This window comes from Puma concolor, chromosome F2 (assembly GCF_028749965.1).
Source record: "Puma concolor isolate L17-30 chromosome F2, mPumCon1.1.hap2, whole genome shotgun sequence".
In the NCBI taxonomy this organism is placed as follows: Eukaryota; Metazoa; Chordata; class Mammalia; order Carnivora; family Felidae; genus Puma; species Puma concolor.
In genome coordinates, this window is record NC_141684.1 from 49,957,829 (window position 1) to 49,971,159 (window position 13,331).

Genomic DNA, 13,331 nt, shown 5'->3' on the forward strand with positions numbered 1-13,331 from the left:
TTCTCCCCATCTCTCTTCATCCTTCCAAGTTGATACCCATATACGTCAAAAGACTTCCCACTTGTGAGGATCCATCTCCTGATGTGATGACTAATTTTATGTGTCAATTTAGCTGGGTCATGATGCCCAGATATTTGGCCAAACATTATTCTGGAAGTTTCTGTGAAAGTGTTCCTTGGATGAGATTAACATTTAAATCAGTGGACTTTGCATAAAGCACGTACCCTTCCATAATGTGTTTAGACCTCATCCAATTAGTTGAAGACTTTAATAGAAACACTGACTTCTTCTGAGCAAGAAGGAATTCTGTCAGCAGATGGCCTTTGGACTTGAACTGCAACAGTGACTCTCCAGCCTGCCAGTCCACAGGAAGAATTTGAACTCACCAGCCCCCATAATCATGTGAGCCAATTCCTTAAAGTAAATCAATCTCTCTCCCTCCCTCTCTCTCTCTCTCTCTCCTGCCCCCATCTCTCTCTCCTCTATTCATCTTCCTATATGATATATATATATATATATATATATATATATATATGTGTGTGTGTGTGTGTGTATATATATATATATATATATATATATATATATATATATATCTCCTATTGGTTCCGTTTCTCTGTAGAACTCTGATTTTTCTCAGCCAACTCATATACCCTATTCTTGCCAACTAAGGACCACCCCTTCCAGGTCTTCATGTTCCATCTCATTTTGGCATATTGTTAAACATTATTCACACTTACACAATAACATATTCAACTTAGCAGGATAGGTACAGCAACACAGTATGTGGCAAAGTAATTCCTGGATTTATTTCCATAGAAGTCTTTTACATTTTTCAGATTCAGCATCAGAACTTCAGATTCTGGGGACCTAGTAGATATTTAAATCGTAGATGAGAAGACCACAGATTTGATTAATAATTAGAATTAGAGATTAGATTAATATTAGATGAATTAATATTAATATTAGATTTAGATTAATATTAGCTTTAGAGAATTGATTAATATTAGAATTAGAGAAAAGCTTAAATGTCTACAGCACTCCCACAAAGTAACTCACCTGCCTATGCTTGTATAGTCCCAAGGATAGGGGGTCACTATTCGTTAAAGACATTGGTCTTATCTTTGGAGAGTTTTGCCTTTCAAAAACATTTCTTAACAAGAAGATGAAATGTGATTTCTACCTATCAAGTAAACTTCTCTTCACATTACATACTTTCAGATTTTTGGTGATAGCCATCTCATGGTTCTGAGTCTTCACTTTTCCAGATTTATACACTGCTGCCCTCACCCCCCATGTGCTGCCCTGCCCAGTATTCAGGAGTTGCTACTTTTGAAAACCTTGATTCCTTAACCCCTCACTAGGATCTTTTTATGTTAAGAAACCCCCGATTTTTATGCTGTAGACAATGTAGACTTTCCAGATATGGTCTGATTGTGGCAGAGTAGAACCCAGCTATCATGTCCCTTATTCTAAATATTATAGTTTTGTTTGTTGTTTTGGAACCATAGCACAATTCAACCTCCTAAGTATTTCCTATAAATTATGGCTTGAGACATGCCTACTCTAAGACAATGTGGGATAGATATCCCCTCTACAAGTCTGTCAGGTCAATAAAACTTCTCAGGGAAACTTTTGACGTTTGTTCCACAACAGGCTGATGGTAGCAAAAGCCAGGATTTTAACATTTGTCTTTCAAGGGAAAATTGCAGCATGAATTTTCTGTAATATATATATATATTTTTTCTATGATATATATATATTTTTCCTATCATAATATATGTATTAACATTACATATACATACACATATATGTATGTATATACATATACATATATGGAAATAAGACCTTCTAGAATGTGTGTATAGCAAATCTTCTGCTTTTCAATTCTTTTTGTACCACTCCTGACCATGAGTGCTTTACTTTCCTATATTTACTTTAAGTAGTGTCTGTTTTGAAGTCATCTGTCAAGAATTCCTTTGATGATGTTATGCAAGGGGCTTATTTGCTATACTCTGAAGTGCAGTTAATGACACCTATTTGACCCAAGTGAATTATGGAAATTAATTAGTTGTGTATGACTGTACTTTGAAGTTTAAAAGTAATCCATCTCTATTGTATAAATAGGGCCTTAGAGATATTAACTCTTGTTTCATTAAATCGGCCCAGCAGATGACACCTGAGGAACTTTCACTTTCTCTCTAGCCAGAGCAGGTTCAGAATATCTCTGAGAGGGTGTATTAGCTTCCTAGGGTTGGTTGCCATAACAAATTATCACAAATTTGGTAGCTTAAGAAAAATAGAAATTTATTCTCTCACAGCTTTGGGGATAGAAGTCCGAAATAAAGGTATGGGCAAGATTGGTTCTTTCTGGGGAGGATGTGATCTAGTGATGGCTGAAATCCTTGACTTTGCTTGGCTTGTAGCTGCATCACTCTGGTATTGGCCTCTGTCTTCTTCCCCTTATCTCTCTGTATGTCAAATCTCCTTCTTCTCTCTTTTAAAAGGAAACTCACCCTAAATCCAGGACAATTTCATCTTGAGATCCTTAATTACATCACAAAGACCCTTATTCCAAATAAGATCTCATTCTAGTGTTCCAAGTAGATATTCTTTAGGGGAGCTAATATTCAACCCACGAAGCTAGGTCTTCCTAGTTATTAAATTCAATTCCCGGTTTGTGTGGTAATCTCTTAGAGCCATGCAGGCTCATTCATGAAGGCCACCCTTTTTTACTTCTTTCTGTGGGTATCAACTCATCTCCATGCTAGAATTGGAGCTAAAATATGCAATCTGGAAGGATCTCAAACTCTATCCCAGGATGTCATACTGTGAGCCTCCATATTAGCAACTTGTCCTGAAAGGACAGGATCAGTATTTCACAAGAGACCATAAACTAGACGTAAGGATCATAGCCAGGTAATCTCCAGAGCTGGATTATTATGATCCTGATGTCAGAGACCCTAGCAGACAAAGAAAGCCCTGGGAATTCTTGACAAGCAAGAATCTTTTTTTTTCCTTAAATATTTATTTATTTTGGGGAGAGCACGTGAGGAGGAAGGGTAGGGAGAGGGGGACAGAAGATCCAAAGTGGGCTCTGTGCTGACAGGCTGACAGCAGCGAGCCCAATGTGGGGCTCAAATTCACAAACTGTGAGATCATGACCTGAGAGCCACCCAGGCATCCGGACAAGCAAGAGCCTTGATGTTGCTATTTATGCCATGTTTTGTTGTCTAGGCTAATGATGTGGTTGTGAAGGAAATAATTGTGCTGCAGTGGCTCTGTTTGTGTCTTTCCATTAGGCTTAAAAGACGGGGTTTTTGGAGATGATATCCCTCTCAGTTGCTTTGTTCAATTTCTTGTATGTGAAGCTAGTAGGAAGGTAAGAAAAGTCATTTTGCTTAAGTGTCAGCTCTATGTCAATGCCTTAGGCATGTTGGGATGTTTCCCAGCTTATAGTTAAGGGCTCATTTAGAAGCATGACAAACAAACTACTTGAATGTAGAAAAGTCACACAATAAGTTTGTAGAGAATAAAGCTTCAGCATTATATTTCTAAGTAAGGCACTTCTGAAACGTTAAGATGAGGGAAAAAATTAAGCTTCCCTTTATTTTCACTTATGGTGTTGGACCTTCAATGAGCCTTTTCACTATAGAAAATATTTTTTTTTTTTGGTTTGGGGAAATTTTTCTGGATCATTACATTGGCAAGTTATTACTCTCTGTTTCTGTTGTTTTCTTTTTCTAGAGTTTTTATTATTTTGGTGTTGGACCTCCTGGACTGGTCTTCTGAGTCTATTCTTTCTTCCCTATTTTTAATCTACACTCTGGAGATTTCCTCATGCCTCCCTCTTCCTTCATTTTAATTATTATAGGTCTTATTTGCATTACTTTTTAGTAACATATTCTTTGGCTCATAGATTCAATATCTATACTTGTATTTCTGTTGTCCATGTTGAAGTAGGGCTTTTCTCAGATGTTTTGTAAGCCTTCACTGTCTGCTTATAATTAATGAATCAAAAAGTTGATGGGAATTCTGAATGTGTGCATGAGGTTTATGAAATTGAAAACTGACTAGAGTAGTCCCTCTTATCTATAGTTTCAATTTCTATGTTTTCAGTTACCTGCAGTCAACCACGGTCTGGAAGCAACCTCCTGCATGTTGACAGAAGGTCAGTAGTAGCCTAACACTAAGTCACAATGCCTATGTCACTCACCTAGTTTCATCTCATCACATAGGCATTTTATCATCTCATATCACAAGAAGAAGGGTGGGTACAGTACAATAAGAGATTTTAAGAGAGAAAGGGAGACCACGTTCACATTGCTTTTATTACAGTATGTTGTTAAAATTATTCCATTTTCTTAGATATTGTTGTTAATACCTTAAGGTGTCTTATTTATAAATTAAACTTTATCATCGGTGTGTACATATAGGAAAAAAATAGTATATGTAAGGTTTAGTACTATCTGTGGTTTCAGGCAGCCAGTGGGGGTCTTGGAATGAATACCTTATGGATTAGGGGGGATTACTCTATATGGTGATATGGGTGGGCTACTTGTTGAGGACTTCCCAAAGTTAAAATCTGTATATCTGTCATCTTGGGCTGGTCAGGTTCCCCAAGGAAATCTAACCTTCTCAGGGCAAGGCTCTGTCTGCTGGTTACTGGGAGCTGAGCTGGAAAAGGACTAGAAAGCACAGTCTCAGCACTTAGTAATAGGTATACATAATTACATTTAAATCTCTTATTTTCACATGGTGTGTAGAATCCCAACTGTGCTGATGTCTCCCAGAAATCAGTAGTAGGGTAGGATAGGAGCAGTTACTATGGGTGAAGAGTAGAATGGGGAAGCTAGACATTATTTTCACTTAACCTCCCTATTAAAGTGCTGCAACTTCCGCCCCCTTCTCCAGGCCTGTGTAATTCCATGACTTTATGTGATGCTCTGAGCAGTCTGTGTTAGAAGCCAGATTGCTTCTCAGCTTTTCCACTTTTAGTTTAGGGACCCACTCTCTTGAGTCTGCTAATCAGTTACCTTTCATGAATTCACTTTCCAGTTTCTAATATTTTATTGCTTTCCTCTTTCCCTCCTTCCTTATGGAGTTATTTATGTAAAAATTTCCTCTGCGATAGTTTTAGTTGGATTCCAGAAGAGGGGCTTAAATAGAGGGGCTTCGTTCAGTCTGCCATCTTATCTTAGAAGCTTAAGTTTCAATACATTTAAGAATTTATTTTTACTTATTTTTATTTTTTAATGTTTATTTTTATTTCTGAGAGAGACACAGAGTACGAACAGGGGAGGAGCAGAGAGAGAGGGAGATACAGAATCTGAAGCAGGCTGAGCTGTCAGAACAGAGCCCGATATGGGGCTCAAACTCATGAACCATGACCTGAGCCAAAGTTGGATACTTAATCAACTGAGCCACCCAGGCACCCCAATACATTTAAGAATTTTAAAATATATGTTGCAAAGATTTTTAAAAATAAATACTATGTCAGTCAAGAAATCTGAACTGGAGCCGGTGGCAGGCAAAAAAAAAAAATCTGAATTGATAAGACTATTTACTTTTAAAAAATTTAAAGGAAAGGTGTGGAAAGAGATTGACTTATAAATCTTTGTCTCAATGACATAAATTGTTTTATTTTTATTTTTTTAAAATTTTTTTTTCAACGTTTATTTATTTTGGGGACAGAGAGAGACAGAGCATGAACGGGGGAGGGGCAGAGACAGAGGGAGACACAGAATCGGAAACAGGCTCCAGGCTCCGAGCCATCAGCCCAGAGCCTGACGCGGGGCTCGAACTCACGGACCGCGAGATCGTGACCTGGCTGAAGTCGGACGCTTAACCGACTGCGCCACCCAGGCGCCCCCATAAATTGTTTTAAAACAAAAAATGTGATATTTCATTGTGTTTCATGGTATAATGCAAAATCTTCTTTTTCAATGGCTGACCTCATTCACAGCTTAAAATCTACAAAGATGTCCTATATCTTTATTACTCTCCAGTCCTACATTTTTAGGTTAATTGGTCATTCAAAATTCCTGTCTCTGTTAGTCCTATGGAGGAAGATATGTGTTGTGGCAAGCTAGAAAAGTCTTCATTACATAGAATCTATGGGCACTTCAGCACAAGGGAGATCCTATTGCTTGTTCCCTTCTCCCTTGCTAAGCAAAAACCAATTTTAAGTAAAAAGCAAAATCATTTCCAACTTCAGGGGATGAATCATAATTGATCTTAGCTAATCACTGTAATCTCATGCTTCTTGGCTGTGATTAACTTAGGTGTGGGCATGTGATCTAGTTTTTGCCAATAAAATGTAAGGGAAAATCTGGTGTAGAGTTTCTAAGAAAGATTGTTCTCCCCAGTTAAAAGACAGAATCCAAGGGTGCCGGGGTGGCTCAGTTGGTTAAGTGACCAACTTTTGATTTGGGCTCTGGTCATGATCTCACAGTTCATGAGTTTGAGCTCTTGATTTCAGCTCAGGTCATGATCTCACATGATTTCACCTGGAGATTGGCTCTGTACTGACAGCACGAAACCTGCTTGGGATTCTGTGACTCCTTCTCTCTGGCCCTCCCCCACACTAAAAAATAAACATTAAAAAAAAAAAAAAGCGAAACCAGAAACCAGAAAAAGTTTTCCATCCTTTCCTTTCATGGATTTTGTCCTGTAAAGATGTGATACTTGAAGCTGTTCCAGCCATCTTGTGGGCTTGAGGTGAAAGGTAGGAGAACCATGGAGAAACAGACAGAACCCTCATGTTGTTAAGGTGAAAATTTAACCTCCCCTGGAACTGCTTGTCTCCAGACTTTAATTGAACATGCTTATGATTTAAGACACTTTTACCAGTTATTCTACTTTAAGCTAAAAATATTTTAACTGGCAAAAGTGGTAAAATGCAGGGTGCTTGGTGGTGGACACTAAGTGAAGAGAGATGGTAATAAATCTCTTTAAATCTGTTTTATCATTTATAAACTAGAGTGAAACTTACCACTTAAGTTTGTATGGAAGTCATATTAAAATGGTACAGATGCTCTGGAAAACAGTGTGGAGGTTCCTTAAAAAATTAAAAATAAAAACTATCCTATGACCCAACAGTAGCACTACTAGGAATTTATATACAAAGGATATAGGAGTGCTGACTCATAGGGGCACATGTACCCCAATGTTTATCGCAGCCCTTTCAACAATAGCCAAATTATGGAAAGAGCCTAAATGTCCATCGACTGATGAATACTGTGGTTTATATATAAAATGAAATACTACTTGGCAATGAGAAAGAATGAAATCCTGCCATCTGCAGCCATGTGGATGGAACTGGAGGGTATTATGCTAAGTGAAATAAGTCAGTGAGAGAAAGACAGATATCATATGCTTTGCTCATATGTGGAACATGAGAGAATTAACAGAAGACCTTGGGGGAGGGGAAGGGAAAAAATAGTTACAAACAGGGAGGAAGGGAGGCAAACCATAAGCTCTTAAATACAGAGAACAAACTGAGGGTTGGGGGTGGGGGAAGAGGGGAAAATGGGTAATGCACTGAGGAGGGCACTTGTTGGGATGAGCACTGGGTGTTGTACGTAAGCGATGAACCATGGGAATTTACCCCCAAAACCAAGAGCACACTTGTATACACTATATATTAGCCAACTTGACAATAAATTGTATTAAAAAAAAAAAAAACAAGATATTTTTCTCAGTGACTGGCATATGACAAAATCTAAATAAATAGTAGTTAACATTATTTTAAATTGATTAAGACCTCTACCTTCTTTTATTAAAAAAATTTTTATTAATGTTTTTATTTATTTTTGAAGGAGAGAGAGACAGAGAATGAGCAGGGGAGGAACAGAGAGAGAGGGAGACACAGAATTCGAGGCAGGGTCCAGACTCTAAGCTGCCAGCACAGAGCCTGATAAGGGCTCGAACCCACAAACTGTGAGATCATGACCTGAGCCAAAGTCAGACAGTTAACCGACTGAGCCACCCAGGCACTCCTACCTTCTTTTATTTTAAAAACTGTCTTAATAACACTCATGATTTAGCCTAATGAGACTATGTAAATTCGAGGCAGGCACAGCCTTATATATAGCCATACACACACACACACACACACACACACACACATATATTTTATGTTCAACATGTGACACATGGTAAATAATCCATGAAATTTATAAAACAACTAAACATAGTAGGTATGTAATACATTTTTATTAGAGGAATAAATAAGTGTACAAATGAGTTTCTAGTGACTGTTGTTGACTCTAAATTGCTAGAAATGGTAAAATAGTATCTAAACAAATTCTGTAAAAATCTTAGGAAAAAAACTTAGTAGATATAGTTCCTCTAGAGAACTTATGACAACATGCTACATGGAAAAATATGAACTCTCCATAGAACATTGTGTTGTGGTACTTACCGCTAATAAAGTAGCCCGTCTCATCATGGGAAATTATCCTGGAGTTCCTCATGAGAAATCTCTTTGAACTGTGTTAAGGACAGACCTTGTCTCTCATTCTATCTGGGATTTTATCTGAAAATCTTACAGGCTCCTGAAGTATCAAATTTCAATTTATATAATATGCATTTAGCGTTTTGCCATAAACAGAACTAATTAAAACAAATTGAGTGCAGCAGAGAGATTTCTACAGAACAAGGTGTTCCTTATAAAAGCCTGTGGCCTCTGTAATTCTCTTCCCTTTCTGAATTGATGGGTTCATTCTGGGCAGCAACCAGAGTTTCTACTTGAATTTCATCATCTGTTGGTCTCAATCTTACCATGGCAGTTTGTACTTTTAAAAGACATACATAAAATTGAAAGATAATATTATTTTCTTTTGCTTACAGGAAACACGAATTGTGTTTTTCACTGAAAAATTCTGGCTCACATAATTCTTGATGTCACAACTGAACTCAAAACTCATTCTTGTTTTGGAATTTTTTAAAAGCCTGATTGCAAGTTCTGCAGAAATCATAAGAACTCAAAACTTTGTGATGTTTTGATGCTGGTTCAACAGAATCCAGGTTACTTTAGGTCAATATAAAGGAAATGACTTAAACCAATGATTAAATTTGTGTAAAGTCCACTGGAAACAAGTAAATGATTTATGTCTAAATATTTTATGACCCTAAAGGCTGAATCTGAGACATACAGTTTTGAAAAGCCAAAGTCATCGAAGAATCAATGCTGTAGTTTCTTTGGTTGCTCTTCTGGAAAGCCACTGAAAGATTATGGGCATGCATCTGTGGTTGAGGGAAAAAAGCCACTAATGGGGCAGTGCCATATGCTTTCTTCATCTTATATATGAGTTGAAAAATGGCCTTTGTTGAGTCTCATGGGATTAGTAGTCTTCAAACCCCAGTCAGTGGAAGACTTAGCCTCTGGTCTGATGAGGGAAATGTTCATTCACAAACTTGTGCATCAGTAATGACAGAGGGACAGAATGGCAGATTTAGGGACTGACTACATCAAGGAGATTTTAACTGTGGTAAAACTAGTAAAATGAGGGCTCAAGCTCAAGTGTGAGAGAATATCCAGCCAGAGTTTCTAAATTAGGGTATAGAGAAAGTTTGAGAGTGACAATTATCAGTCTCTGGAGATTTCGTTTTCAGGTTAACACTGACGATGGAGGTGTGCATGACAATATCCCATTCTCATAGGATTGTTGTGAGGCCTACACAAAATTGTGCATGTAAGTTGTGGAGCCTAGAATAAGTACCCAGCAATTGTTATATATGTGCAGTAAAAATAGCTGTTCTACAGAGGCAAATTATTTAGATTATTTTTGGACGCTACTCTAAATCAGGCAACTATGAAATGAGCAAGTCAGCCATTCAATCTCAGGGATCCATGCTCTACTGATTCTTATTTTTATAACAAGATAGAATGGATGAAAGAATTTCTGACATGTTAGGAGAGAATTACCTTTCATTCCACAAGTGTCAAGGCTTCTTAAACAGCCTTAGATAATGTTCAGCAAAGTTGAAAACATTAATGCTAATTACTAGAACCAGAGCTTGTTGCCAAATAGTATGTCTGAGATTGTGCAGAAGTTACCCACCAGCCTCGTGTGCCTCAAAACTTCTCCTCTCCTCTCTCCCCCTTCCCACTACATCTTGCCAACTCTCTACTGCCAACTTTCTATTTCTATTAGAAATAGTTGACAACTCAAAAAGTTAAGTATACTAAAGAACATGGCCAAGCTACGTGTTCTTTTCAAGTTTTGAAGGGGTACATTTCAGAATACAGAAAATCAGAAAGAAAAGAAAACCTCTCAAAACTAAATGAAAGGGCAAAGGAAAATATGAACCCATCTTCAGAAACATGACTATAATTAGCATACCGCACAGACAAAAGCATTCTCCAGCCCCTAGGTCAGTGATAGACATTTCTCGGGAAAGTGTCTAAAGGTAAGTGTTTTAAGGATTCACTTATATTTTATATTTTCTTCTTATTTGGGGTATGCCTGTTTCTCAACTTAGTAGTGAAAATTATTTCCAAATGTGTGCGTTTCTTTCGAAAGTTGAAGATGGAGAGGATATCACATGGAGAGGAAAAAATATCAACATGTCCCAAAGTTTTATGTGGGTTGATCCAATCTCAAAGAAGCAGTTCTTTCAATACAGTATAAAATTGTTACTTAACTGTACCCTAATATTTTCATTTCCCAACTTGAGCTGTTGCACTAGAATCTTTTACTGATATTTCAAACTCAGCATGTATAAAATTGAATATCTTTAGAGTAGTCTACTCTACTTTTATCTCTCAGTAGGCAGCATTAATATCTTCCTAGCAATGTAGACTCATACTTAAGGGTCATCTTTGAGTCCCCCACTTCCTCATATTTAATGGGCAATCTCATTCTATTAATGCTACCTTGACAGTGTTTCTCACATTGCTTTTCTCCTTTCCATTACTGCATCTACTTTTTTAGGACAAGTCCTTAACTTCTAACCATCAGTGCTGGGGTATTTTCCAACACCAACAACCAAAGTTCTTTTTTTTTTTCCTAGCAGCTTCTGCAATACTCTCCTTTGGTATCATAGAAAGATATTTGGTCTTTGTCCCCCATTCTTGGCATTCTTCCTAAGCCCTTGGAATTTCCTGAGTGATAAGGTGATAGGAGCTTCTTTTGTTCTAACAAGGTGACTCTTGGTGAGACCCTAGGTAGCTTCAGGATGGGGGCTGGTCACTGGAAACATCAAGCCTTACTTGGAAGCTTATACTTTTCAGCCTCACCTTTCCAATCTGGTAAGGGGAGGGGGGCTGGAGATTGAATTAATCACTAATGGCCAATGATTTACTAAACTGTATCTATGTAATAAAACCTCCGTAAAAACCCCTGCATGATGGAGTTCAGAGAATTTCTAGGTTGCCAAACACATCCACGTGCCAGGAGAATGGAACGCTCCGTCTCTAGGGTTGACAGAAACTCCTGGGCAGGACCCTTCCAGATCTTGCCCTATGTGCCTCTTTATTCTGTTTATTTATCTGGTTATTCATTTGTATCTTTTCAAATGTCCTTTGTAATATACCAGTAACTATAAGTAAGGTGTGTTCCCGAGTTCTGTGAGCTGTTCTAGCAAATTATCAAACCTGGAGAGGTGTAGTGGCAACCATGGTTTCGTAGCCTGTTGGTCACCAGTATGGGGGGAGGCTCAGGATTTGTGATTAGCATCTGAAGTAGGGGACAGCCTTATGGTACTGAACCCTTAACCTGTGGAGGCTGCACGAACTTTGGTTACACATCAGTATTGAATTGAATTGTTGAACATCCAGTTGGTATCCAGAGAATCTGAGAAGTGGCTGCTTCATGTTTTGGAAAACATTCTAGCATTAGTGTCAGAAGTGTTACATGAAAAACCCCTTACCTTCCAATTACTTTTTCAGCATCTAGTTGCATTCTTTTCCAACCCATCTTCCTCACTGGTGCTAATTTCATCTTCCTGAAGGACAGCTACGAACATGTCATTCCCTTGTTCATCCAACTTCATTGATCCTAAAAAGATTCAGGTAATGTTTAAAGTTCTTCCATGATACTTACATATGGTTCTGGTCTTTAAAATGTGTATCATTTATTGAGCTTGCATGTTAAGAACAGGTGGAGACTTCACCTGTGTTCTGATTCTTAGGTCAGTGTGGTAAGACACTACCAAAAATCCCCTATCCCTTGACTTGGGTGGGGTGGGTGGGTGTTTTATAGTTATTGGGAAGGTACAGTTGGTCATGGAGTCCTCCCATGCTGAATCAATGGAAGAGACTTTTGAAATGCAACCAAGGAAAGATGAAGTTCTTCTTTTAACACAAGGGTTTGAAGTTGTGCTAGTAGGAGAGATATTAATCTCTTATGTAGCTGCAGGGAGGCTATCTAACTTGTTTCATGTTCTTTAGGACAACCAAAGAAAAACAAACCAAAGACCCAAACTCTGGTTCACACTGGAGGATTATTTTCCTTTCCTCCCCCATCCTGAAGCTTGAAGCTTCCTCTTCTTCAGTACCCGGCAGTGAAAACCGGGGGAAGGAAGGAAATGACTATGATTCACAACTAATGCTGGAAGAAAACAAAATTTCCCAGGTGCTAAAGAAAGCTTATGAACAGCTAGCTGCTGGGGAAATTGCAGTACCCAGGAAGTGGGGAGGGGGGAAGAGCAACATGATGAAGAAACTGGAGACTTTGGTGGAGAGATGACAGGAGCATTAGAAACAGAGAGAGGGTTACTATAGAATGATCTTAGGAAGTATGCATTTGAGGGCATCCTGAAGAACTGGGCAGCTCAATTCTATACTGTTTTCTATTTACTGTGGTAAAATCTACATAACATAAAATTTACCATTTTAACAATTTTAAAAATGTATAGTTCTGAGGCATTAAGTACATTTCACATTGTTGTGCAACCATTATTACCACCATCCACCTCTAGATTTTTCTAGTTACCTCATGTAAGTGGAATCACACAATATTTGTCCTTTTGTGACTGGCTTATTTCACTTAGCATAACGTCTTCAAGGTTCATCCATGTTGTAGCCTATGTTAGAATTTCTTTCTTTTTTTTCTTTTTTTTTTTTTAAGCTTATGTATTTATTTTGAAAGAGAGAGAGTAGAGCAGGGGAGGGGCAGAGAGAGAGAGGGAGAGAGAGAATTCCAAGCAGGCTCCATGCTGTCAGCAGAGAGCCCAACATGGGGCTTGATCTCATGAACCGAGAGATCACGACCTGAGCTAAAATCAAATCAGATGCTTAACTGACTGAGCCATCCAGGGTCCCCTAGAATTTCTTTTCTTTTTAGGACTGAATAATATTCTCTTGTATGTATATGCCATGCTTTGTT

General features: G+C 38.1%; 1 long non-coding RNA gene across 1 annotated transcript; it reads left to right on the forward strand.

The window, feature by feature from the left end:
* Nucleotides 1-23: 23 nt before the first annotated feature.
* LOC147572010 (uncharacterized) lies at nt 24-9,101 on the forward strand. The gene is made up of 3 exons (XR_015246963.1): nt 24-402; nt 4,117-4,168; nt 8,851-9,101. It is a non-coding gene; the product is annotated as an uncharacterized LOC147572010 (long non-coding RNA).
* Nucleotides 9,102-13,331: the final 4,230 nt, after the last annotated feature.